The following is a 27,479-nucleotide window of genomic DNA, read 5'->3' on the forward strand; positions in this document are numbered from 1 at the left end:
CACATGGTTAATATCAATAGTCACACATAGCTAGTGACTACTACATTGGACAGTGCAGATCAGAATACTCGCATTGTCTCAGGAAGTTCTTTTGGACAGCATTGACCTGGAAGGTCACTTAAACGTTACAGCTGGGATTAAATGTTAGGCTTTCAATGTTCTTTGTACTTTATCATGCTCCAGAGATGCTCCATGATCGGTAGATGGGCGCATTATCTGTCATGATTTGGCTGAAATGATTTTGAATCTTCTGGGATTTCACTGTGCTTTAAACACACAGAAAGAAGCAGAGTAGCATTCTAAAGAGAAGAGCTGTGGAGTTTTACTCAGGTACCCTGACACTCATTAACCATGTGAACTTGGTTAACATTTGGGGCCATCCAGAAGGCCTATTTCAAGTGCTCACCCCCCACTATCTCACAACACTCACATATCCACCCTGATGTTCCCGCTCATTTCATTCATCAACTATTTAAGGAGTTCAAGAGCATCTGCTATAGATCACACACTGCTTTCTCTGGAGCATGATAATGTACAAAGAACATTGAAGGCCTAACATTTAATCCCAGCTGTAACATTTACATGACCTTCCAGGTCAATGCTGTCCAAAAGAACTTCCTGAGACAATGCGAGTATTCTGATCTGCACTGTCCAATGTAGTAGTCACTAGCCATGTGTGCCTAATGAGTATTTACCATATGTGGCTAATGAGTATTTGAAGTGTGACTGGGGTAAGACTGAAGAGCTGAATTTTTAATTTTATATAATTGTAATAAATGTAAATTAGATAACTACATTCCAGCCTGGGCAACACAGCAAGACCCCATCTCTGAAAAAAAAATAATAATAGCTGGGTGTGATGTCACACATCTGTAGTCCCAGCTACCCGGGAGGCTGAGGCAGCAGGATTGCAAGAATCCTGCTCATGGATTCATCTTCGTTTGGCCCTAGAACCAGTGCTTCAAGTTCTGATATTAACTGGGGGTGTCAGGCAGCATAAGGATTCTGATCCACACTTGTCCTGAGGCCACAGGAAAGCAATCCGTCTTTTAGAGAACTTTTTCACTGGTGGCCATGAATGTTCTGCATGAGGAAACCTATTAACCGCTTCATGTGAGAGAATATTTACAGGAAGTTAGAAAATGCTGACTTTAGCTAAGGAAAATGCCTCTCTGTGGAGTTTTATGGCCGATTAATGCCCTGGAATTTCATTGAGAGGATTTATAGATAAAGATTACTAACTAGCTACACAGTGTATTTTTAAGTATGTTCTCACAAACTGGAGGTTCTGTTTAAAGTGTGGCATGGGGTTTCTAAGGGACAAAAGAGAGCTCTTTAAATAGAATATCATAGAAAAACAAAACTATAATGCTCCAAGGTTGTCAGCCACAGGCAGTATTTCACAAAGTCTAAGACTCTTAACTTCAGAAGAACCTTAAAGGTCATCGCATCCCAGCTCCTTCTAATGCCTAAATTCTCCTGACACATTGATTTCAGCTTGAATATCTCCTGTGGGGGATCTCCCGGCATCCTGAGGCAGCTCATTCATTTCACATTGGATGTGTGATATTGTTAGAAAGAGTTTTCAATGTTGAGCAAAAATCTAGGGAAAGAATATGGTATCTTAGAAGCACTTTGGGCTCTGACATTTTCAGCTCTGTGAGACATAAAATAGAGAGATAATAAAACAGTAGTGTAGGGTTGTTGGGAAGACTAAGCCAGATAGAGATGCAATGTGGTCTGTTCCATACCATTTCCTTCCACTGGCTCTCCATCTTCAGCTCTGGGAGTGAACTGATGATTAACTTCTCACAATGTCTCCCCATCATGGTAATAGCAATAGTTGTAGTGGTGGAAATAGTCATACAACTACTGTTAGAACATTATTTTTATTAACACTATTATTCCTAACACCTCTTCCACAGACTCATAAATATGTGAACATGGGCCGCGTTGCTCCAGGCTCAGTAACCTTAGTTCTTTTCACATCTCTCATCTGTTAGGTTTTAGGTGTCTCATGGTCTTAATGATTCAACAGGAATCTCTCAATGTGCCAGTGAGTGGCTGGTCCTATTAAGAGCAATGTGAATGACATCTAGAACTTGCCCATTATTCCAGCCTTACTTTCCCTGATGGTGATCATGATGTTGATGGTGGTGGTGGTGATACTGCAAATTAATAGCCATAATATTTATTTTTGAGGGTGACCATGAGTCAGTCACTGTGTTAACTGCTCGGCATAGATAATTGCTTTTAATATTCTTAATATCGTGAGGTGCATATTGTTATTATAATCTATATTTCACAGATAAGAAAGCTGAGCCAGACACGTTAAGTAACTTACTCAAAAACATATGGGGAACCTGAAAATAATCTGGGCAAACCCATCCCAGACTGTGCTCTTTCACACTGCATAGTAAAGGTATTAAGAGTGCAAGCTCTGAAGCCAGCGAGGAGTGGCTCCCATCCCAAAGGTAAAGAGACAGGCAAGAGATTATCACATAGTAACAGCACCAGGGACAGCTAAGGGACCTTGACCTGAACATGGAGAAAGAGAGGAGCAGATAGATAGAAATACTTTTGGAAGATAAGATTTACAAGATTTGGGGTGGGCGTGGTGGCTCACGCCTGTAATCCCAGCACTTTGGGAGGCCGAGGCAGGTGGATCAGGAGGTCAGGAGATCGAGACCATCCTGGCTAACATGGTGAAACCCTGTCTCTACTAAAAATACAAAAAATTAGCCAGGCGTGGTGGCAGGCACCTGTAGTCCCAGCCACTTGGGAGGCTGAGGCAGGGGGCGCCTGTAGTCCTAGCTACTTGGGAGGCTGAGGCAGGAGAATGGCATGAACCCAGGAGGCGGAGCTTGCAGTGAGCCAAGATCACGCCACTGCACTCCAGATTGGGCGACAGAAGGAGACTCCGTCTCAAAAAAAAAAAAAAAAAAAAAAAAAAAAAGATTTATAAGATTTGGGGTTTGATTGGATGTGAGATGATGGAACCTTTTCCTAAGGGAGAGAATATGGGAAGGATAGCAAGGCCAGTGTCCATCAGGGATGACAATAAGATCCCTGCAAATTTGTAAAATGCTGGGAAATCAAGCTATTGAACAAGAAAACACAAATGCTTTTAAAAATAAAAAAGTCAGCTTTAAAAAAAATAAATAAATTTGACCATTGGGATTATCAGAATGAATAGTTTATGAGAAAATTCTTTCCGGACACTTGGTTCTTGTGCTCCAACATGTTTAGCTAGTTTTCACCTGACCCTTCTCCCTCTGCCCTTTAAACAGAGGGAAATCTGCTTATTTCCCAGATAAAGCTGAAACCTCTTCTAGTGGTCCAGAGGATTCTTTTTCCAACTCTTAAGTCTGGTCCAGTTTCCCACTAAGTTCTACTTCAGGTCCTAGCATTCAATTTGGGTTTACTGAAACCGCAGGTACACATCAGTGTCTGCATTTCATATGCAAGTGTGTTTCAAATTTCTTAACCAACCAGGAACAGCAGTCATTTACTGACCAGCTGCTAGGAACCAGGCACTGCTCTAGCACCTTACATTTATTACCTAATTTACTATTTGCCTTTACTCTTTGCCTGTGAAATGAGTGCTGTGATCATTCCCATTTTACATATGGTGAAAAAAAGATCAAGGAATTTGCCAAGACACAAATAGGTAAGCCAAGATTTGAATGCTCACAACCTGATGATGCCAGAGCCTATCATTTAAAGCAATTAGTCTATTTCTAGTTCATTCAATAATTCTTTATTGAGTCCCTAGACTGTACCTTTTTACTTGTGAGGGGCTATTTCTTCTACTTTAAGATAAAGTAGCATCATAGAAAATCAAAAATTGGGTCAACTAATCAAGCTCCCAAATTATATCAAAAAATTAATGCCCAAAGAGGGGACAGTAACAAACCTAAAGTCACTCAGTCATGATAAAGCCTGAATTCAACCTTGATCTCTCATTTCACCTCTCTTTCAATAATATGATGCAGTACATGAAAAATACTTTGACAAAGATCTGCTCTACAAATTTATAATATGGTTGTTATTGTTAGTGCCAACCCTATCCCACCAGGCAACATGTTTTTCACACAGTAGGTAGCTAACAGATATGTTTAGGCTATAAAAAGTCGACCGAGGGATGTAATTTAAAACTTGAGGCCTTAGATAAGAAAGGCCTTTTTGGAAATGTATGTGAAAGGTGTTTTTTGCAGGGCCAACATTCCACTAGTACTTCAAATCATTAATTATATTTTGTGGTTAAGGTCAACCCAATACCTTTGCCCATAAACTTACAATAGATTGAAAACAGGTGACCTGCTTTCTGGACTCTCTTTCAGTAGCGAAGCACTTGGAGAAAATTGCAGTGGATTAGCTCCTCAGGTCCAGGTTAATGAGGGCCTGTACTGCCTATGAAGCTGCACCACGGTATTGGGCAGATGTGTTATGGGAGTTCACGGCTCAGACTAAAGAAGTCAGACAAGGAAATAAAACTACCACTTTATCAAGCAGGAAACTAAGGCTCCCCAGGACTTATGAGCATAGTGACTGAACTAAGAATTGAAGGAAGTAGAAGCCAAACTCACATCTTTCAACTGCAAACTTCTAGAGTATTAATCCAATAACTTCATCCTAAAGATATCCTTTCTCCATATTCCATTATGGAGACACAATAATCAGTAGTGATTTCAAAGTTACATCTATGGAGCAACTGCCTTTTGTCCAGAATTGAACTGGATGTCTTGAGATTTCATAGGAAGTGCTTGATATGGTTTAACCTGTAAAGAATGTCTAGACCACCAATTAGCATGAGAAATGTGATGAACAAACATCCAAAGATCCTTTTAATTCTTGCATAGTTCTGATCCTAAAGTTATACAGCATAGTAGTTAAGAGCATGGACTCAGGTGCTAGAGTTTTTGGGGTTCAAGTCCTATCTCTGACACTTACTAGCTTGATAGTGGCAAGTTACTTACTCTCTCTGAGCCTCAGTTCCCTCCATCCCTGAAAAAATGGCATAATATCAGTACTTCTCTCCAAGGGGTGCTGCAAAGATTAAATCAGCATATGTAAAGTTCAATTCCAACTCAGGATCAGGCATGTAGTAATAATTATTTGAGTGAGTGCTCATCATGTCTCCAGAGATTGGAAAACTAAAGCTGACAAAGTGTCAGTGAGCCTAGAGGCAGTGCAGACAGTTATGATAGTGTGAGTCAGAAACTGAAGATCTGCTGCTGTAGTGATACACCAGATGTGATACTCTTTTCCTTGACTCTTTCAGGATTGCAAAAACAATCCTCAAGCTATCCTTCCAGTACTCGAAAAGGGCAATTCTACTTAAGCTGCCTGCTGTAGGTAGTTGTTTGGATGTAATAATCTGTTTTTAATCTTGTGTGTAAATGAATACCGAGGTTAGTCAGTGGGTGCATATTAATCCAAAATAGATGAATACATTTGAATTAATCAGATCTTGAGTCTATGTAAATTGATGATTTATAATGATATTAGCACAAATTGCAACGATAAATCTTTTTAAAATTACATCCAATGCTGCTTAAGGCTATAAGGATTCTGGAGATTTGAATATACTTTGAGACAACTTTAAAATGTAGATTGGTCTGACTGTAGCTTGGGAGCAAAAGCAGGGGACAGGGATACAAGAGGGCAATGTTGAACCACATTCTATGAAAGGGTGATGGCAACAGGGCCTGCAAAGTCATAAAAACAAGAAAGAGCAAGAGAAAATCAAAGAAACAGGTGCATTCCACAATTCACAGTTCATTTTCTGGCTTGAGACAGAGGACCATGGGACTTCAATTCAATGGAATGCAACAAGCAAGAATTAAATTAAGGCAGCATGATGAAGAGGAGGGATTTCGGCTGGTTCTTCTACTTACTTATTGTTGATCTTGGACAAAATAATTTTGCTGAAGCTATTGATTTCATCTGAAAAACAGGCTTTATCATCCCAACCTGGAAATAGTGTTATGAGAACCCAATAACATTCATTGTAAAGTGAACGTCTCGGTTCATAAAGATCAGGGTAGTAATTAAAAGAATAGAGCAGACTGCCTGGATTCAAATCCTAGCATTGCCATCTGCTAGCTATGAGACTTTGGGCAAATTTCTTAGCCTCTCTGAGCCTTAGTTTTCTCACTTATAAAAAGGGGAGATAAACTGAGGATTGGCGTGAGAATTAATTGCAAACATACAGTTCCAGTAATAGGCAAATACTTAACAAATGTTAGCTATTAGTCTAAATGATTGTTATTGATATTATCTTGTTTCATGGGTGGTGATTCTTGCTTAAGAAGAAAGACAGGAAAGATGGAGGAACTATGGAGAATATACCAATGCAGAAGAGAATATGTGACCAGAGTATCGAGAAGAGGAGGAAGAGAATAACTCTGCGGGGAGGCAAATATACAACACCCAGAGCCCCAACCTCTCCTTCCCCCATGCAAGGAAGACACTGCTAACTACACAAGGCTCTCCCTTACCAACCCAAGACTTAACCTTGATTATTTTTTTCTTACGTGGAAGGTTAGAAAACTGTACTGAGGATTACTTGAAGGCAAGAAACTGAGCATTACTTGTCAAAGAAAAGAATAAAGGGCCAGGGAACTCTAAGCTCCCTCTCCTGAGAATGGGTCCTGTGTAAAAAAAAGAAAAAATTATGTTCTGTGATAAGCCTAAAGATGAAGAAAACTTGCCCTGATGTCCAAAACTGTGATTCCTACCTGTAATTGTTTACAAATTAAAGTATCTATGCCCTGAGATCCAATCAGAATATTTGAACCATCCGGCAGATGACATAGTTTTGGAGCCTTAAGAAGAAAATCCTAAGATGGTTGTAGAACACTGTTTTATAACTATAATGGATGGAAAAGGAGACTGGATAAAATATGAACTCTGTCAGTAAATCATTAACTACAAGTTTGCGACCCAGAAGTAAATATATGGGTAGATGTTATAGAAGGAGTTGCTGAGGCCATTCTCTTAAGGATTTGGGATGAATATGGGGTAACCCCACTTTGTGATGGACTTAATGTCTGTGTCCCATCCCCACACCAAATTGATATGTTGAAGTCCTAACCCCCAATATGATGGTATTTGGAGATGGGGCCTTTCGCAGTTAATCAGGTTTAGATGAGGTCATGAGGGTGGGACCCTCATGATGGGGTTAATACCCTTAAAAGAAGAAAGAGTTGTAAGTGTCCCTAAAAGAAGTGTCTGCCAGAGTTCTCTCTCTACCATGTGAGGACAAAGTAAGAAGGAATTCTTCTGTAGAAAGAGGGCCCTCACCAGGAATCAAATCACATACCTTGATCTTGGACTTCCCAGCCTCCATACTGCAAGAAATAAATGTCTGTCATTTAAGCCACCCAGTCTACATTATCTTGTTATAGCAGCCTCAGCTGACCAATACACACTTATTCTATGAGTAGCACTTGCCAGGATAGGGGAAAAAATTCAGGAACATGGAACTTCATCTTTAAGTTAAAATCATTTTCTTACATATGCAAGTGCACCTGTAGGTAAACACACACACACATACACATATCCCACCCACACACTCATAGACAAAACATGCAAATGAGACTGTCACTTACAAAATTACCAATATTAACCAAATGTTTATTCATTCTTCCTAAAGGAATTATACTTTCTGAATGCTTACAACTTATGATAAGCAAAAATAGAATGTTTTCCTTTAGCCAGAATAAAATCTCTGTGTCCTTGGTGGTCAATTGACAGACAATCCACCAACCACCAAATAGTTCCTCATCATCACCTAATGCACAAATGCAAGAACTTTTAGGCATTGATTCTAAATCACCAAAGTGTCACCAGATTTTCAATAGGGTCAAAAATAATTGAATGAACACTAAAATTTTCAAAGGCATGTGGCAGGTATTTTCAAGGATACTCTCACTAGAGAAGTACTCCCACATGGGTCTGAAAAACCATCTTCAAGGACATTTATTGCATTCTTATTTGAAAAGATAGCTAATTAGAAAGCAACCTACATGGGCTACCTCATAAGGGAAATGGATAAACAGGAGTATTTTGCTTGATTTTGTTTTTAATGAGGTATCTCTATAAGTATTAGATCTACAAAAAAGCATTGACTGAAGAAAAAATACGTTTCAGATAAATACACAAATACAATGTTTTTTATGTCAAATAAAACTCAAACACAAAATAACACTTTATATTGTCTCTGGAGATGTATACGCATGTAAATGCATTTACTACAGACTGGGAAAATCACATAACAAAGAAGCACAGTGGTTTATTCTGAGAGGAAGAGAAGATAAATTAGATTGGGGAGGAGATGGACAAAGAAGACCTTAACATCTATAAAATTTCACTTTTAATAAGAATATACAAACATTATTATCATGTAATGAAATATATATATATATATATTTTTGCTTTACTTTAAATTTACAGGAAATGCTACAGCAACATGTAAGGTCATCTAGTCAATTGCAATACTGCAATGCAATTTCAGTGCTAAATACCTGAAGGTAGTGTCACACTTCACAAGTTAAAGGTACAGTCCCAACACGACTACCCTCACATCAGACAGCAGCCACAAATTCAGAGGTCTCAGATTACCTGCCCTTCTGATCAACTGGCTACAAATCTGGGGTCCTCTCAAAACACCCCTTAGATAGTTTATTAGAACAACTCACAGAACTCAGAAAATGCTGTCTTTATAATTACAGTTTTATTGTAACAGACACAAATCAGTACCTGTCAAATGAAGACACACAGGACTGTCTGGGAAAGTCCTGAAGGCAAAGCTTCTTGCCTTCTCCCTGTGGAATCAGGACATGTTTTTCTTCTGGTACATCAATGTGTTCAACAACCAGGAGGCTCCACAAAGCTTCAACATCTAGGGCTCTCATTGGGAATTTATTATACAATCATGATTGATTAAATAACTGGCTACATAATTAAACTCAATCTTAGGAAATTCCAAAGATTTAGAGTCCCCTTCCCTGAAACTAGAGACAAAGGCCAAATTCTTTTTTATGGAATATCAATTTTCTAGAGGCCAGCAGAACTCCACCTAGCTCATTTCAGCCTAGGGATCTCTAAGGCGTCAGTCATAGCAAGAAGTCACACCCTACAAAATTTGGGCTCGTGTGTGACAAAGGAAGTTATACATTAGACACCACTATGGAGGTGCTGTCCTGTATTACTTGCGTACATTTTGGAAAACCTATTTTGTTCTTATAATGAAAATTTTTTCCACTCTCTCTCACTGTTACTATTCTTTGCTGTAATTACATCTTGGTTAAATAGCAGCTGATTCTGCAATCTTTCTAGGTAACCCAATCTAATGCCAAAGAAGAGTGCTATCTTATATCTACCTCCAGCTTACCTACAATAATAATAATACTGTGAGGACTAGCAGAGGTGAACAAGACCTCTGGTTTTCAAGTCAGATAGAAATGGGCTCAAACCCCAGATCTGCATCAGACTGTATGACTCGACTCAGTTCCACACATCTCCCCAGCAGAAGAGGACGTGCATGTTTCTCAAAGAGATGACCAAGATGAAAGAGACCTGAAACTGGCACACTGCTATGTCCAATTCATAGTATTGACCAAAGCAACTCATGTGGCTGAGTCTAAAGGTAGAGCAAAAGGCACTTCAAAGTTACATGGTAAACAGTGTCAATATAGAGCCTGGTGAGGTGGCTCACACCTGTAATCCCATCATTTTGGGAGGCCAAGCTGGGAGGATGGTTTTCAGGATTGCTAGACCAGCCTGGATAACACAGCAAGACCCTGCCTCTACAAAAACACTTTTAAAAACATAGTCAGGCATGGTGGTGCACACCTGTGGTCCCAGCTACTCAGGAGGCTCAGGTAAGAAGATTGGTTGAGCCCAGGAGTTCAAGGCTGCAGTGAGCCGTGATCACACGATTGCATTCCAGGCTGAGCAAGAGAGAGAGAACTTGTCTCAAACAAACAAAGAAACAACAACAAAAAGTCTCAATACACAGAGAGAGAAGAACTAAGGCCATTTTGGAATCCACCACAATAGCCAACACTTTTTGAGGACTTATGATGTACTGGGATAGTTGCTAAGTAGTTTATATTTATTAATATACAACAGCATTATTACAATTCTGCAGATCAAGAGACTTGGGCTTAGACAGCTTAAGTAACTGACTGAAAGTGACACAACTAGTAAGAGGGAGAATTTGAGTTTGAACCAAAAATTGTCTGACCCCAGACCTTGAACCCTTAACTCAAAGTTACGTAGCCTTTATCAATCCCACATACTTTTATAAAGCTAAAAACTTAGGCAGAAACCACAATCATGTGGCATGAGTCATCATAATCTAGCTCTCAATTACTATGTAATATAACTCTCCTTGAGGCAGTATAACATTTCTCTCATTATTTGATCGTATTTATCCAAACTGCCTGGTTTTGAATTCCAATTCAACCACTTACTAAATATGGTTAGCTTGGGTGAGTCATTTGACCATTGTCTTAGTATTCTCATCTGTAAAAGGGAAATAAATGAATATCTACCTTACATAAACAAATAAATAATAAATAAAACATCTACCTTGGAGAGGTATTGTATAAATTAAATGAAGGAAAACTTAATAATGATTTATAGCTATCTAATATTTATAGGACTTACTATGTCCCAGGCACTATTCAGACTACTTTTCATAAATCATCTCACTTAATCCTAACAAGGACCTGTAGGCATAGTACTATTATTCTTTACATACAAGGAGACTGAGACATTAATAGTTTAGGTAACTTTCCTCAGCTCATAGAGCTAATAAATCTCAAAGATAAGATTCTAACTGGGCAATTTGCTTCTTGGTATGTACTTTCAAACCAAGGATAGCCAGATTACCAACAGCAATGACTTTTATTCTGGTTGATGTTGTGTTATTTCAGAGAAGGTACTCAGGGGGTTATGCCCACAAGAGGGTTCTACCCCTGAGCTCATTAACACCCTGTTTGTGAGCAGACAACCGAGTGACTCAAACAAAACCAGATTATGGACCTTGAGGACTCTCATTTCGTAAGGAGGAGAGCTCAAATGCCAGGGAGGCACGGCTCCTCTGAGCCGTTCCTCTCACTGCAGATTAAAAACAAATGACTCTCAAGAGACCCACTTCTAGCAGGAAGCAGAGGAGGCACTTAACACCTAAAGTTGTGTCCCTGAAGTGTTTGCTGCCTCTACAGAGATTGATCTGAACGGTTCCAAATAAATAAAAATTAGCTGGAGATGAATGTATGCTCTGCTTCCTAGCCTGAGATACTGCGTGTGGATTACACACACCCACAAACCTAGGGCTGCCTTATGGCTCAGACCCCTGTCTTGTCCCAAAATCAAACCCTGTGTTTTCTGGTGATTTTTTAAAATGGAGACTGATGAGGCACAATAGGAGGGATTCCGTTTTATCCAATCATCAAAGTTGTAATATCACTGAAACCACAGGGGTACAGAAAGGTTCCATAGTTGGCCCAAAGTCCTATTACTAAGATGTAGTAGAACCAATGTCCATCCCTATTTTTGTCTCTCTCTTGCTGCTACTATTTGAGCTGCAATAGTGTTTAGAGAGAGCTTGCCTCAGTAAATATGACCATCTCTACCCAATTGGGAACTAGAGCCCTGCTGAACCCCTTCTATCATCTCCTTCAATCAAAAGGAATAAGTAACTATCAGGATAAGAAAATAAGAAAACTAGATTCAGAAATGCAAAACAGAACTGTCTTCCTTTGAGGTTCTATCACTTAACACATTTTTAAGAAGTCAAAAATTCATTCAAAGGGAAACTCCTAAAAGATTTTCATGTATTAGTGACTAGCACTGTTTTTGGATAAGTGATAAAGCAATATAGATAAACTAGTTAGAAAGTAGTTAGTAGCAAAGACAATGCTGCATTTATATCATTTCCTCATTCTATACATAGAAAAGTTCTACATTTCCAAGTCTATCCTGAGATGAGGTGAGTTCTGGTTAATAGACAATGGGCAAAAGTGATGCAGGCCATCTCCAGAAATTCCAGTATCAGCAATTGATTCTAAAGAGAGACGGGCGGATCACGAGGTCAGGAGATCGAGACCATCCTGGCTAACACGGTGAAACCCCGTCTCTACTAAAAAATACAAAAAACTAGCCGGGCGCGGTGGCGGGCGCCTGTAGTCCCAACTACTCGGGAGGCTGAGGCAGGAGAATGGCGTGAACCCGGGAGGCGGAGCTTGCAGTGAGCTGAGATCCGGCCACTGCACTCCAGCCTGGGCGGCAGAGCGAGACTCCGTCTCAAAAAAAAAAAAAAAGAAAGAAAAAAAAAAGAAATAATTGTACAGTTGTAAAAAACTGTATTACAAGAATGTTCATGTAACATTGTTCATAATAGAGAAAAGACCAGAAGTAAAAAAGGGGACTAAACAATTAATTGATATTACATATACATATACATGTACATATATATACAAGTAGATTTGGAGTTATATGTACTCTTCAAAATGAATAAATCAGTCACAGTTGCTGAATAGCTTGTGCCATACTAAACCTCCTGTTGAGAACAACTTAAAAGTTGGATAATGTATTTATTTAAAAGACATTTATTTATGATCCTTACTATTTACTTAAAGAAACTGAAAACTTAACTCCACACAAAAGCCTGTACATGGGTGTTTACAGCAGCTTTATTCATAGTTGCCAAAACTTGGAAGAAACCAGGATATCCTTCAGTATGTAAATGAATCTATAAACTATTCCATAAAATAGAATATTATTCAGTGCTAAAAAGAAATGAGCTCTCAAGCTATGAAAAGACGTGGAAGAAACTTAAATGCTTGCTTAATAATGTGAAAGAAGACAATTTTAAAAGGCTATATACTATAGAATTCCAACTATATGACATTCTGAAAAAGGTAAAGCTATGGAGATAATAAAAAGACCAATGGTTTCCAGAGATTAGTGGAGAGGGAGGGATGAGTAGGCAGAGCACAGAGAAATTTTAGGGCAGTGAAACTACTCTGTATGACATTATAATGCTGGATACACATCATTATATATGTATGTCAAAACTGACAAGATGTACAATATCAAGAGTAAACCTTGATGTAAACTATGGACTCTAGGTGATAATGTGTCAATGTAGACTCATCAATTGTAATAAATGTACCATTCTGGTGTGGGATATTGATAATGAGGGAGGCTGTGCATGTGTGGGGGAGGGGATACATGGAAAATCTCTACTTCTTACTCAGTTTTGCTGTGAACCTTAAACTGTGCTCAATTTTGCTGCTCTGCACCTCCTGTTCAATTTTGCTGTGAACCTAAAAGTGCTCTTAAAAACCTAAAGTCTATTTTAAGCAAAGGAAGAGAAAAAAGCAACACTTTCTGGAGGTATCAGAGAACAACTGAGGCATATAAAAATTGAGGGGTAATACTCCCCCAAAAAAGGAAAAGTACTAAAATAAGCCCTCCTTCCAAAGCTGCTTTTTCCTTAGGGTTTGGCTAATCTGCAGCAAGGAGCACAGAGAGCAAACAGAAAGCAATGGCATAGAGTCTGCAGCAGTCTCACTGAAATAGGAAGGTAACAATTGGAAGTAAGGGTAACTAAAGCAGCCAGGGGTAGAGGAGCTCAAATCACAGAGAATAGAGCTCTGCAGAAAAGTGAGCCCAAAAGAACACATGTTATTTGTCATTAAATTACTTCCTGATTCCTAAACTGTATAGTCATAGAGCTACTTAATGAAAAATAAGGAGAGATCAGCTGCTAAGAGGCTAAAAAGCTATGGAGAGATTTAGGCAGTCTCATGGTGATAGGGAGAGGAAAACTGGAGTCCAGAGTCCATCATGGAAGAAAGGTTCTGACAGAAAACCTAGATCTTCCATTGAGAATACTTCAGGGGTGTTCAAGTTTTGGCTTCCCTGGGCCACACTGGAAGAAGAATAAGAATCTCCTAAGGTTTTGAGAAAGTTTATGAATTTGTTCTGGGCCACATTCAAAGCTGTCCTGGGCCTCATGCAGCCCGCAGGCCACAGATTAGACAAGCTTACTTAAAGGCTATTGCCAAAAGGAAGGGAACTCATAAAAAGAAAAGTCCTAATAAAACCAGAAACTCAGGTTTAATTGGATCAAGGAGTTCTCATATTTTATGTAGCTGCCAGAAGAAAAGTAAATGCTCCTTCAGGAAAGTAATGACATCCAGAGCTTCTAATGCCAAATAATGTAAGGCATTTAATTAAAAAATGCATGTCATACCAACAGAAGAGGACAAATAACCAAAAAATCAATGAATAAATAAACAATAGAAACTCACCCAAAGATGTTCACACAATTGAGTTTTCACATAGGGACTTTAAAGAAACCAGGATTAATGAATTCAATAAAACGTGACAGGATGAAAAGCGTTACCATCTAAACATAATATTGATTAAAAAAAATTCTGAAATTGAAAAATATAACTACTAAATTAAAAGTCAAAGGCAGATTAAAGAAAGCAAAAAAAGAGAATTAGTGAACTGGAACACAGATCAGTTTAAAACAAAGTTTATATTTCTTGTTTTTGTTAAAATATTTGAGTTCTTTGTGGATGCTAGATATTAGTTATTTGTCAGATGCATAGTTAGAAAATATTTTCTCCCTTTCTACAGGTTGTCTTTTCACTCTGTCGATTATTTCTTTTGCTGTGCAGAAGCTTTCTTTACCAGTATGCAATATATCCATGTAACAAAATTTCACTTATACTCCCTAAATCTATAATTTTTAAAAAAGAAAAAGAGTTTATATTGATGCATCAAGTAGAGAAATGAATATAGAGAGGAAAAGTAAAAGATATTTGGAACATAAATGGAAATGTCTAACATATGTCTCATTAGAGTCTCAGAAAAGAAGAGAGAGAGAATTGATCAGATGAGTGTTTAAAGACAGACTGGCTCAGAATTTTTCTAAACTGGTGAAAAGACACAGATTCAAGAGTATCTCAGAACCTGAGTAACATGAAAAAAGAAAGAAACATGAAAGAAAGAAAAAAAACACAAAAGAAACATTATAGATAAACTGTTAAAAAAAAAAAACAGAGTGAAACTCTTAAAAGCAGAGAGAAAAAGTATATCTTCTCATTTTTAGCAGAAATTATGGAAGCCAAAGACAATATAATAAATGTTTAAATACTGAACAAAATAACTTACCAGTCTAAAATGCTTTTGCTAGTACCAAAAAAAAAAAAAAAAAAAAACCTTTCAAAATGAAGATCAAAACCAAAAATCACCTTGATATGGTTTGGTTGTGTCTCCACCCAAATCTCATCTTGACTTGTAGCTCCTATAATTCCCATATGTCATGGGAGAAACCCAGCGTAAGGTGATTGAATTATGGGGGTGAGGATTTTCCACACTGTTCTCATGATAGTGAAAGACTCTCTAGAAATTTGATGGTTCTATGAGGGAGAGTTTCCCTGCACAAGCTCTCTCTTTTTGCTTCCTGTCATCCATGTAAGATGTGACTTGCTCCTCCTTACCTTCTGCCATGATTGTGAGGCCTCCACAGCCATGTAAAACAGTCAATCCATTAAACCGTTTTTCCTGTATAAACTACCCAGTCTCAGGCATGTCTTCATCAGCAGCATGAAAATAAATTAATACATACTTGTTCCTCGAAAACTGTTGCAATAAATAAATAAATAATAAAAATAAAACATATTATACCAAGTATTGGCAAAGATATAGAGCAACTGGAATCTTCACACATAGCCTGTGAACACCCAAATTATTCACAGTTGCTTTGGCAAAGCTCTTGGCAGTGGCAGCTAATGCTGAATATGCACATTATTTACATCACAGCAACTCCAGTCCTAGGTATGTATCCAAGAAAAGTGTGTGTGTGTGTGTATTCATCAAAAGAAATGTAAACAGTCATTATTCAGAGCAACCCAAAACTACAATCTAAAAGTCAACCAAAGGAAAACAAATTGTGGTACATTCATACAATGGAATACTATATGGCAATTAAAATGAACCACTATTCCATGCAACAATGTGGAAGAATTTCATAGCTATAACAAGCAAAGGAATCCAGACACAAAAGAATTGATATTGAATGATTTCACTTATATTAATCTCAAGAAACGGCGGAACTACTCTATGGTGAGAGAATTTAGAATAGTGGTTACATTCAGGAAAGATGGGTTATGACTGGGAGGGATGTGAGGGAGAATTCAAGGGCAGTGGTAAGTAGAGGTTACATGGGTATATTCACTTGTGATTAAAAATAGAAATCTACACAAAAATTCTATATGCTTTGCAGTATGCTTATAATTTTAAAAATATTTTAAAGTTTAGATCTAAACTTGTAGACATAAAAAGATGTCCAAGCTATAATATTGAATAAAAAGAGCAAGTTGCAGAACAGTCCACATAGTATGAGTGCAGTTGGAAAACTAAGCTTTTAAAGTGCTATGTGTGTGGATCTGGAGGAATATATTGTCTCTAGTAAAGGCTGTGTGTGACAATAAGAGACTTTCCCTGCTGTAACTCTGTATTTTTTATTATTTTAGTTTTTCATAACAAGCATTAACTGCTTCACTGTTGGGGATTTTTTAAGAATAAAGTTTCTGAAAAGCTTTTGGGAAAGTGAGGACTTGAAGTGAATCGGAACTGAAATAAAGACATGGCATGGAGAAATCGTTGCTATAGAAAAATAATTTGAGTTTGATCCTTTTGCTCTGATGGCACAGGAAGTAAGAGAGGAGTTGAAGTGTCTGCAATGTGTCAAGCAGGGCCCATAACCACTCAAGCAGTCAGTGAAACCCCCGTATCCAAAATATATATTTTAACTCAAAGCCAAAAAGTAAATGAGATGTCCAGGACTTCTGTTACCGTTCCTCTCCACCCAGCTTCCAACTCTTTCCTATTTGCTATATTTTAACCAATTTTATTTCCCTCCAAAATCTTCCGTATTTTCCCCCTCAGGAGTAAAATGTATTCTGCCATATTACTTTCAATTACCACTTAATAATTTATGAAATTACTCAGGATCATACCTGCAGTATTTCAGTCAGGCCCCATTACATTGTAATGAGGTTTGATTTAACATGGTCATTATAAATGCTGCTAAAGGTTAATAGGGAAAAAAGTTTCATTCCAATGCATTTGATTTCAATCACTTAGAAATAAAATAAGCATCTGTCACTAAGCATAGGACTTCCTTTTCCTGTAAGCAGCAGGTTGTGATTACTTCCCTCACAAAAGTTTAGCAGAATATAAAGGACTACGATCTGGCAGAAAGCCCATCTGTGGGAAGGATGGCGTAGAGCAGAATTTTCCAAGGACTGCACCGTAGACTTTTTCGTCAGGACAATTCTTTGTTGTGCAGGACTGTCTTTCATGTGGAAGAATACCCAACATTCCTGACCTTTGCCCACTAAATGTCTGTAGTATCCCAGTTACTGCTATAACCCCCCACAGCCCTGAGAATTTTCAAATCCCCTCATGGGGGCAGCACTCCTCCCACTTTATTACCATTGGTTTACAAGTTTAGAAAGTCTAGTTTATGCTGAATAGCTTTTTTTTTTTTTTTAATGTAACAACAGAAAAAAGAGTAGATGTTTGTGATCTCAACCATTGTCTGAGGACAGATCCTTTGTTTTTTGAGCCTTTCAGTGGAGGACTAGAACCAGCTCATCACAGCTCTCAAGAGCTCATTGCACAAATCTCTTCCTGGCTGAATACTCATTGACTTTGCAATAGTAGTTTGAAATCGTCCATGGTGATAATTTTTGGAAAGCAAGTTGTTAGGCGTTCATCAGTACACCATTGTTAATAGATATATAGTTACAACCATAGGAGCTAGGGAGACCTGAATTATTACCCATTATGGAGAAAAAAGAAATTGCAGCTTTCAGGGAACAATGGAGAAAGAATTTGAGAACAGGGATAGAGAAAAGGAACAAAATAGAAAATTGCAGCCTTACTCTGTTGAGACCATCAGTCTTCAATAAATTCCTCTTAAATTAAAAAACGCTTTAAGCTAGAAAGAAGCCAATGAAAATGCTGAATTATGCCTGAATCTATTCATTTCAGTGAAAAATCCGAGTCTACTTATTCATTCAAAAATATTTATTGGGTACCTACCATGTCCTGTTCTATGCACTAAGTTGACATAACCATTAAAAGACAAGACAAATAATTGCAGAAATATGAGACAGAGGAGCTTCATAAGAGGTAAACTCCAGATAATATATACAAACTTTATGGAGGATTTTGAACATTTCCTTGGAATCAGTGAAGCCTTAAGAAAATCATACCTGGATACAAAAGGAACAAAAAACTGAATTTCAAATGGAAAATGGGAATTTCCATGGAGACAGGTGAAACATCGAATTTCCTGGCATCTGACACTGAATTGCTTCCCCTCACTCAAACCTAAAAACAGTATCTCTCTGCCAATCCCTTAACCCTGGCCCTTGGGCGGTGCTCATATCAAAGGAAGAGCAGGAAGATAAGACGTCTGGAGGCCATATAACCAAGAAGATACTACCCTTGGAAAAGCTCAGGGGAACATAGGCTCTATCTTCAAATATCTGAGGACTGTCAGGAGAAATCAGATGTCTCCTCACTAGTTTTAAAACCAGGGCTAAAAACAACAGACAGAAATAATAACAGGGTTGTGGATTTCATCTTAATAAGAGGAAAAGAAAAACACATTTCCAACTGTCACAGCTGTCATTTGAACCACTATATTGCATTCCTACTTCACCATGTCAACAAGTGAAAAATCCAAGCTCTTTTATGGCTCCTACAGTTTTCTGATGACCTATCTGGTTCCTGCCTGCTGCAACAGCTCCAATACCTTCCACTTCTGCATGGCATTTAATGTTCAGCAAAGATCAAACTTCTTGTACTTTAGTACATACCAAGCTGTTTGTTCTCTCAGTGCTTTGCTTCTGCGTGAAATGTCCTGTCCCTTCTTGATTTGTCCATATTCCTCTTATTCCTTAAGATTCTGCCCATGTAACTGATAGAACTTGCCCCTCCTATCTGCTCCCATAACAAGCTATATAGATCTCCATCATTCGTCTTCTGTATGCATATAACTAAAATAAATTTCTGAGAGTGTACCTATTACTGTGTGGTTGAAAAGAGTTAAATAGATTTTCATCTAAGTTGCTTCTTTATGGAATAGTCTATATTCAAAAACAGACTTCTGCAAACATAACATTTACTTAGGTGTGCATGTTGACACTTACAAACGAACAGTCATCATCCAGAGCATCTGAAGCTCAGATGCAAGGAAAAGTACATAAAACTGTAAATTGTGACAGGTCTGCCATATAGATTTAAATAATGTGACTAGAGGAAAACAATGACAGCTTCAAATATGAATCCCAAATCAAAACTCACAAGGATAGACACTCCAAATCAAAATTGTTGGTTTAAAATTGAGTTGTTTTTCACAAGTGTAACTTTTTACCATAGATGAGAAGTGTTCTTGATCAGTACTTAGTAGACTAGCTGGTTCTATTAAACCAATCTTATTGCTTCTTCTCTCCCAAGTCAGTGAACTAGTCAAAGGCAGAGAGACCTTGTATGTTGTGTTCACCATTGTATTTCCCCTACTTAGCTGAGGAGGAAGAAATTCAAGTAACTGGCCTGTAATCCATTTCTCTCCCAGTTATCAGGAGAATAGTCTAGGGAAAGAAAAAAGGAAGCTAACTCAATCTAACCTCCTGTAAACACGCTGATAACTGGAACTCCTGGCAAATGAAATCATGATGTTTCCTAGAAGTGGGTAATTATTTATGCAGTCTTTTTAGCAGGATGTTCCTGGTTTAGAATAACTTGTGGTAGACAGACCTAGAATCTAAAGATTTATGGGGTATACTTTCCCAGAGCATGTCACGTTGATTATACAACTCTCTAGGGTATAAAATGGAGATGTTTCTTAATCTAGACAATCCACTATGGGCAGGAACTCACAGACCTCACTTAGAGAGCTTCTCCATTATGTTGGGCGGGAGATTCTATACCTGATGCTGGAAGAAAAGACCTGTGGAGTCACATCAAATGCTCTGGACTGCTGTCAGCTTTACTTGTGCCACTTGGTGGGATTTGTCCATGAAACTATTAGTAAACATTGACACTGGATAAGATCTCTGAGTTGTGTAAGTCTGATTTGACAATCTAGTCTTCTGTGTTAGCTGACTAGCATCATGCCTGCCTCAGTAAATACAGTTAAAACAAGTATTGAGATCAAATGTGCCTTTTTGTAAGTTAGTTCTCGTTGCTGCAATTATTACAATTAAAGCTAGAAGACAATCCTTCAAAGATACCATCTAGTGGAGTTCGAGGTTTGAAGGCAGCTTGTACTAGTTTAAACATTAAAAGCCTCCAACATTAATAGTCCGTAGCAGAATACTATGCAGCCAGAAAAAGAAATGTGATTACATCCTTTGCAGGGACACAGATGAAGCTGGAAGCCATCACCCTCAGCAAACTAACACAGGAAGAGAAAACCAAACACCACATGTTGTCACGCATAAGTGGGAGTTGAACAATGATCGCACATGGACACAGGAAGGGGAACATCACACACCAGAGCCTGTTGGGGGTTGGGGCATGAGAAGAGGGAACTTAAAGGATGGGTAAATAGGTGCAGGACATGGCACATGTATACCTATGTAACAAACCTGAACACTCTGCACGTGTATCCCAGAACTTAAAGTAAAATTTTAAAAAGAAGAGAGAAAAAATAATAATCCATTTTTAGCATAGCATAATAATCCATTTTTAAAAGCTTGAATCTTAGGCACCGCAGCCTCACCTGAGACCTCAGTTAAGTGTTAAGCAAACTGCAACATAAAGCTCCATTGGCATGACTCTTGCAGCTTTAAAGGGACAGAACCAAGAATGATTGACTCACCGAACCCATAAAAAAAAAAAAAAAAAAAAAAAACTCTGGGATATTTTTGATATATTGATGTTATCATCCTATAAAAACCCTGTGAGATTATAAGGAAGAGAAGCTATTATTCTATCTCCTAGGAAATAGAGGGTAAAAGTAATTTTTCCAATCTCAAATAGTTAATATCTATCCAAAGTAGGCCTCAAATCCAAGTATTTGGTCTCCTGAGTCAATGTTCTTTCCTCAGTATTCTGTGTGTTGTCTGTGTTGCACTAGAGCCTGCCAAAGGGCGGCAGGGGTGGCCCTGCCTGGGGTGGCAAAGAAGCATAGCACCAGAAGAAGCAGAGGTCCTTCTTTCAAAAGCATCCTGCTCCTGGGGTTCTTCCGCTCTGTGGCTGCAATGGGAGCGGCAGCATTGATTTTTTTTTTATTTTTTATTTTTTATTTTTTGAGATGGAATCTTGCTCTGTCACCTAGGCTGGAGTACAGTGGCATGATCTCGGCTCACTGCAAGCTTTGGCTCACTGCAAACTCCACCTCCCGGGTTCACGCCATTCTGCTGCCTCAGGCTCCCAAGTAGCTGGGACTACAGGTGCCCGCCACCATGCCCAGCTAATTTTTTTGTATTTTTAGTAGAGACTGGGTTTCACCATGTTAGCCAGGATGGTCTCGATCTCCTGACCTCGTGATCCACCCTCCTCAGCCTCCCAAAGTGCTGGGATTACAGGTGTGAGCTGCCTCGCCCGGCCAGCCCTGATGATATCTAAATTGCCTTCAATGTCATTCTCCCATTGTCTTGGAGAATAGCCCTGAGTTTCTGTTCAGATGGCAGATCTAAACTAATCTCCTTATCAAGTTGATTGGGCACACCCTTTATGTTCTTTGCCTGAACAGGTTTTATCATTCTTTTCAATATGAATAAGCTGAGAATGTTCCAAATCTTTACATTCTGCTTTCCTTTTGATTAGCAATTTCATCTTTAAATTACTTCCACTTCTCACATTTTACTATGAGCAGTCAAGAGGAGTCAGGTCGCTCCTCCCAAATTTTGCTTAGATTCTTCCTGGGCTAAATATCCCATTTCACAAGTTCTAACTTCTACAAAACACCAGGCATAAACTCAATTCAACCAAGTTTTTTTGCCCCTTTATAGCAAGAATGGTCTTTCCTTCACTCTTCAATAGCATATTCCTCATTTCCATCTGAGATCTCATCAGAATGACCTTTACAGTCCATATTCCCACCAACATTCTGTTCATGACCACTTACTCTACATTCAAGAATATTGAGGCTTTCTCTACAGCTCTCCTCCTCTCCTTCTTAACCCTTCCCAGAATTACCCCTAACACTCTGTTCACAGCAATGTAGGCTTTATTTCACATGCACTTCAAAACTCCAACATGGCTTCCACATTTCTAGGTCCTTGTTATAGCAACACCCTACCCCCCATACCAATTTCTGTGTGAGTTAGTTTGACCTGCTCTAACAAACAAATATAGACCGGGCAGCTTATAAAAACAGAAATTCAGCTGGGTGTGGTGGCTCACGCCTGTAATCTCAGCACTTTGGGAGACCCAGGCGGGCAGATCACAAGGTCAGGAGATCGAGACCATCCTGGCTAACACAGTGAAACCCTGTCTCTACTAAAAATACAAAACATTAGCCAGGCATGGTGGCGGGCGCGTGTAGTCCCAGCTACTCGGGAGGCTGAGGCAGGAGAAAGGCGTGAATCCGGGAGGCGGAGCTTGCAGTGAGCCGAGATTGCGCCACTGCACTCCAGCCTAGGCGACAGAGCGAGACTCTGTCTCAAAATAAAATAAAATAAACAAAAACAAAAACCAGAAATTCATTTCTCCCCACTTTGGAAGCTGGAACAGCCAAGATTAAGGCACTGGCAGATTTGGTGTCGGGTGAGGGCTCACTTCCTGATTTGTAGATGGTCATCTTCTTGCTGTATCCTCACGTGGCTGAGGGTATGGGGGAGCTCTCTTTATATAAACACTAATTCCATTCAGGAGGGCTCTGAGGTCTTTATCACCTAATCACCTCTAAATGCCACCATTTAGGGATTAGGATTTCAAAGGGACACATTCAGTCTACAGCACCTACCTCACATACAACATTGTAAATGTTCCATGACAGCAAATGTGTATTCAGTAGTCTGGTAAAATTCAGAGCACTGATGGATTATCATAGTAATGATTCTACGTCTCTGCATCAAATTTTGTAATTTCTTACCCATTTTACATTTATTATGTCATATTACTTATCCCAAATGTCTTCTAAGACAGACAGAATTGAGCGATACATAGATAAATGATAGATAGATGATAGATAGATAGATAGATAGATAGATAGATAGATAGATGGATAGATAGATGATAGATACATAGATAGATGATAGGAGATACAACATATAGAATTTTTTAAAAAAGCAAACAATATGATTTCTTTTAACACGGTTAAATGAACTGGCGAAAGATGAGTAACTGAGAATAAAACTCCTCATGGTCTGATTTTAAAACTCCATGCTAGAGGTTACATAAATTTTACAAAACAGCAAGAAATTTCACTCCATCCCTTCTTGAGAAATTTATAGCCTTATAAACATGTAGGGCTTTTTAATACATGACGAGTGGTATCTAAAAAATTTAATCCATCCTGGAAATAGGGTATATGATTAAGGGTTTCAAAGACTGCTTAAAGATCAAAGGTAAAATAATCCTTCAACATATGCAGAAATTACTCTTTGATCATAAAGCCAGTAGAACTATGACCACCACTGAATTCCAAACATGTAACACAGATACAGATAGACCTAGGCATGTTGTAGATATTCTCTAAATCCTTGCTTTTATACGTAATTTCATTTTGGCTGAAACATAGGGAGGTAATGAAATGACCTTGACTTTTTCCCGGGTCCATGCATTGGTAGCCGGGAAATGTTTTCATAAAGAACTCTCCAAACCAAGAGTTTCATTATCTTCATCAGTAAAATGGAGGCTTTATGGAAATAATTTCAATTGTCCACTGAAATCTATTCTTCCTTTCTTCCTGGGTACAGAGATAATCTGAATGTTTCAGCTTCCTCTACAATTTGGTGTGGCCAAATTTTGGTGGGTTTGAGCTGATGGATCGTGAGTGGAAGTGTGTGTCCCATGGAGACCTGACCTAAGAAACGCCCAAACTCTTGTGTAGTCTTCTCCTTTCCATGACTGGAAGCCAATAATAATAAATGAGTGAGCTTTGGAAGCCATACACTAATGATAACAGAGCCACTGTCAACCTCAGTCCCTGAAAGACAGTGTGGAACAGAAATTTGCTCCTCACTGCCAACCTCCAACCCTTTGCTGACCTGCAACATCCCTGCTAGATTCTTAGGTGAGAAGGAAACAAGCCTCCATTGTTTTTGAACTACCACATTTTTAGCTTCTTTCTTGTAGGAGTTTCGCCCACATAAACTAATACAAATGATAAGGTACTCCATAACAGTAAAGAATTGTTTTTCTTAAGCACCTTTCGGCAGTTTAATTTTTAAGACATATGTCAACTTTAACATCAACCTGTTTATTTTAAAAATATGTTGTTCACAGTAATGAAAATATCTCTCTGCCACCACTCTACAATTTCTCTTAAACTATCGCTTTCATCACATCAATTCTAAATCAAGAAAATTCAGTGATTCCAAACACCAACTCTACACCAAGTTTGGCATGGTCTGATCCAAAAAAAAAAAAAAAACTAGTCACACCCTGTAAAAAGAGGCAATTTATGGAATAAGCTAATTCCCATTTAGAGCCAAGTAAACTGACATCCACAGAGGTAAGTAATCTGGTGTGATTTAGGAGCACAAGGAAGGCCCATCTCTGTTAGCCTGTCTGCATTTACAGATCATTGCTGGAGTAAAATGCACTACTGAAATTTTAAAAGCATGGTAATTTGGACTGCCAGCAGGTATAACAGGGCTTCTAGCTTCTCCTACTCTAATCTGTCCCAAATATCACTTTCAAATTATTTTCTGTAAAGCACCACTTTGTTCTGCTGTTTGCAAACTCAAGAACTTATCATGGTTCTCTATTGTTTTTTACTCTGTCAAGAATCCCATCCATGATCTGACCCTACTTCGCCCTCAACCTTATTTTTCACCACTCCTTATCAATCTCCTACTGAGCAAGTCATGTAACCACTATGATTTTTACCTTCTCATTTGTAAAATGGGCATAACCCCAACCAGCTTTGCCTTCTCCTGCCAGTTTTCCAAAATTATGGTGAGAATTCAGTGAGATGCTACATATGATAGAATTATGAAAAAAACAAAACATCCAAACCAAAATATAGTGCCTTAGGCCAGTGGTCCCCCACCTAATGAGCATCAGAATAACCCAGAGGGCCTGTGAAAACCCAGATTACTGGAGCCCACCCTCAGATTCTCTGATTGTCTGGTTTGGGACCTGAGAATTTAGTTTCTAACAAGTTCTCAGGTGATGCCAATGCTGCTAGTTCCAAGGACCACATTCTAAGAACTACCACCTTATCCTAACCGTGCCATGAACACCATGCCCCAGGCATCTTTCAAAGTCACCTCCCTTCATGTCAGGGAGGGTGCCACTACAGACTGCGTCTCAGTCCTCATTAGTCCTCCCAGGAACATCACAGAAAATGGAAGGGAAGAGTCAAGAAACTGTCTTTACTTCTCAGTGAAGTTATTTATAACGAGCCAGCCTCTTGACAAGGTCCTGTAAGGGTGGAGGTCCAGAGCTGAAGCACCCGGGGAGGGCTGAACACAAAGGTGGGTGAGAGGAACAGGTGATATTAAGGCAGCCACCAAACAGAGAGGCAGCGTGAGTCACAGCAGCAATATCCGGGAAACAATATTACGATGGGACAGATCACAAGGCCATGGAGAGCTAGCTCCCTGACAGATCCTTTTTTATCCGCAGGAACAAAAGCACATGGTGTGCTCAGAGGAAACCTCCAGGGAAGGCTTCAGCCCAGATGTCCTGACAGGCTCATAGGAATATTTCCTTTTCATGACACGGAAGCCATTCTCCCCCAGTGCCTTTCTGAGTGTGGCTGTGGCTGATAACAACATAATTTCCCTTGAAACATGTCTTTTCCTTCTCTCCCTCTCATACACCATCGTATGCCCCCGGAAGGAGAGAAAGACACCGAAAGAATGAATAACAATCTTCTACAATATTCCTTTAGCCATCTCATCATGCTGATGCACCCACAATATTAAGCCAAGGCCAAGGCACACTCTCCCACCTGCCCCAGTTACCTGTCCACAGGTGGGATGCTGTGGCCCCTGGTGATGAGGGCACCTAGGGCAGCTTTGCACACCCCGCCATGGGCACCAAGCTGCCATCATCCCCTGGGTTAAGCCCTCTCTCCTCTCAGTCTTGGGGAGCTGATGGAGCTGCTGCTGGATGCCCCTGGGCCACCTGACGGCAGTGGAATCTCCATGGGAAAGGGGAACAGGTGGAGCTGCCCACCGGTGTGGCTTCTCCTTGATATTCTTCCATCAAAGTTCTCCTGGGTATTCCACCACCGCCTTGCCTGGTCACAGAACAGCCTGGGCTTCTCAGATATGCAAGTGACTCATGTTCTATCCATCAGAGATGAGACTTAAATAAATAAAAAGGTACTTCGTAGGGCGGCTGGGCCTAATGATAAGCAATTATAGGAAGCCAAATGAAGGCAGTGCTTTGTGCGGGGCCTGTGAAATTGGTTAAGCAAAAAGAATAATGGCCCGTTTCAGTGATTCATCCCTTTGCTCATTTCAGAGGGAGCATTATCTCAGTTAAGTGATGCAATTAATATGAAAATGAGAGAATCATTGTTTAAGGAGATGAGGGGAAAGTGGGGAGGGGGCCGGATGCCACAGTGGGGAAAAATAAGGGCCACTGAGATGGAAATTTGCATAGGTCGGTAGCAATGTGACACCTTTAGCACGTACTCAAAGCTTAGCTAGCATTGTAATACGTCGCCATTAAATTCTCATTACAGTGACCTGTGTCCAACACAATTCAATTTTTCAGAATCTTAATGATAAAAAGTTAATTATGCTAAGGTGAAAACCTTTTGTACTGGGCCCTAAATAAAACAGAAAGGGCACTGTGACTACCTCAGGATACTGCAGGTAGAGCCAGGGAGGCTTAATTTACTGCTTTATTAACCATAACATGATTTGCAGGTTGATTTTTTTGTGTGAGCTTTGCAGATCTTTTGTAATGAAGTCAAGAGGGATAAACAGGGTATTTGTCTCTCCTCTTCACTTTTTTTTCCCTTCCTAAGTTCTCGTGGTATTATTCCACTCAGTAGCTTCCAGACCATATTTCAAGGACTGGTTGATATCCTTGGACATCAAATAGGAAGAGAACGGGGCATGAGGGTTGAACAGGTGGCAAAGACAGCAGAGGATCCAGAGCCATCAGGCTGGGTTTGGTGGCAGGGATGTCACCGACTCACTCTATGTCTTGAGTGCAGATTTCATACCCAGAGGACTCCCAAGCAGAGCAGGAGAAAGGATAACAGTCTGATTGTTGCAGCAGAAGATTGC

General features: G+C 39.3%; 1 protein-coding gene across 2 annotated transcripts in view; it reads right to left on the reverse strand.

The window, feature by feature from the left end:
* The window catches only part of LOC105487925 (uncharacterized), a 313,023-nt gene that overhangs the window by 73,967 nt on the left and 211,577 nt on the right, over window positions 1-27,479 (reverse strand). The window contains exon 13 of one of the 2 annotated variants that reach the window (XR_011621460.1): window positions 15,466-15,678. The exons of the other annotated variant lie outside the window; for it this stretch is intronic. The gene's annotated coding sequence lies outside the window, so the exon portion shown is untranslated. Of the gene's footprint in view, window positions 1-15,465; window positions 15,679-27,479 lie in introns of those variants that run through there. 2 annotated transcript variants of the gene reach the window in all.

Source organism: Macaca nemestrina, chromosome 3 (assembly GCF_043159975.1).
Source record: "Macaca nemestrina isolate mMacNem1 chromosome 3, mMacNem.hap1, whole genome shotgun sequence".
Classification (NCBI taxonomy): domain Eukaryota; kingdom Metazoa; phylum Chordata; class Mammalia; order Primates; family Cercopithecidae; genus Macaca; species Macaca nemestrina.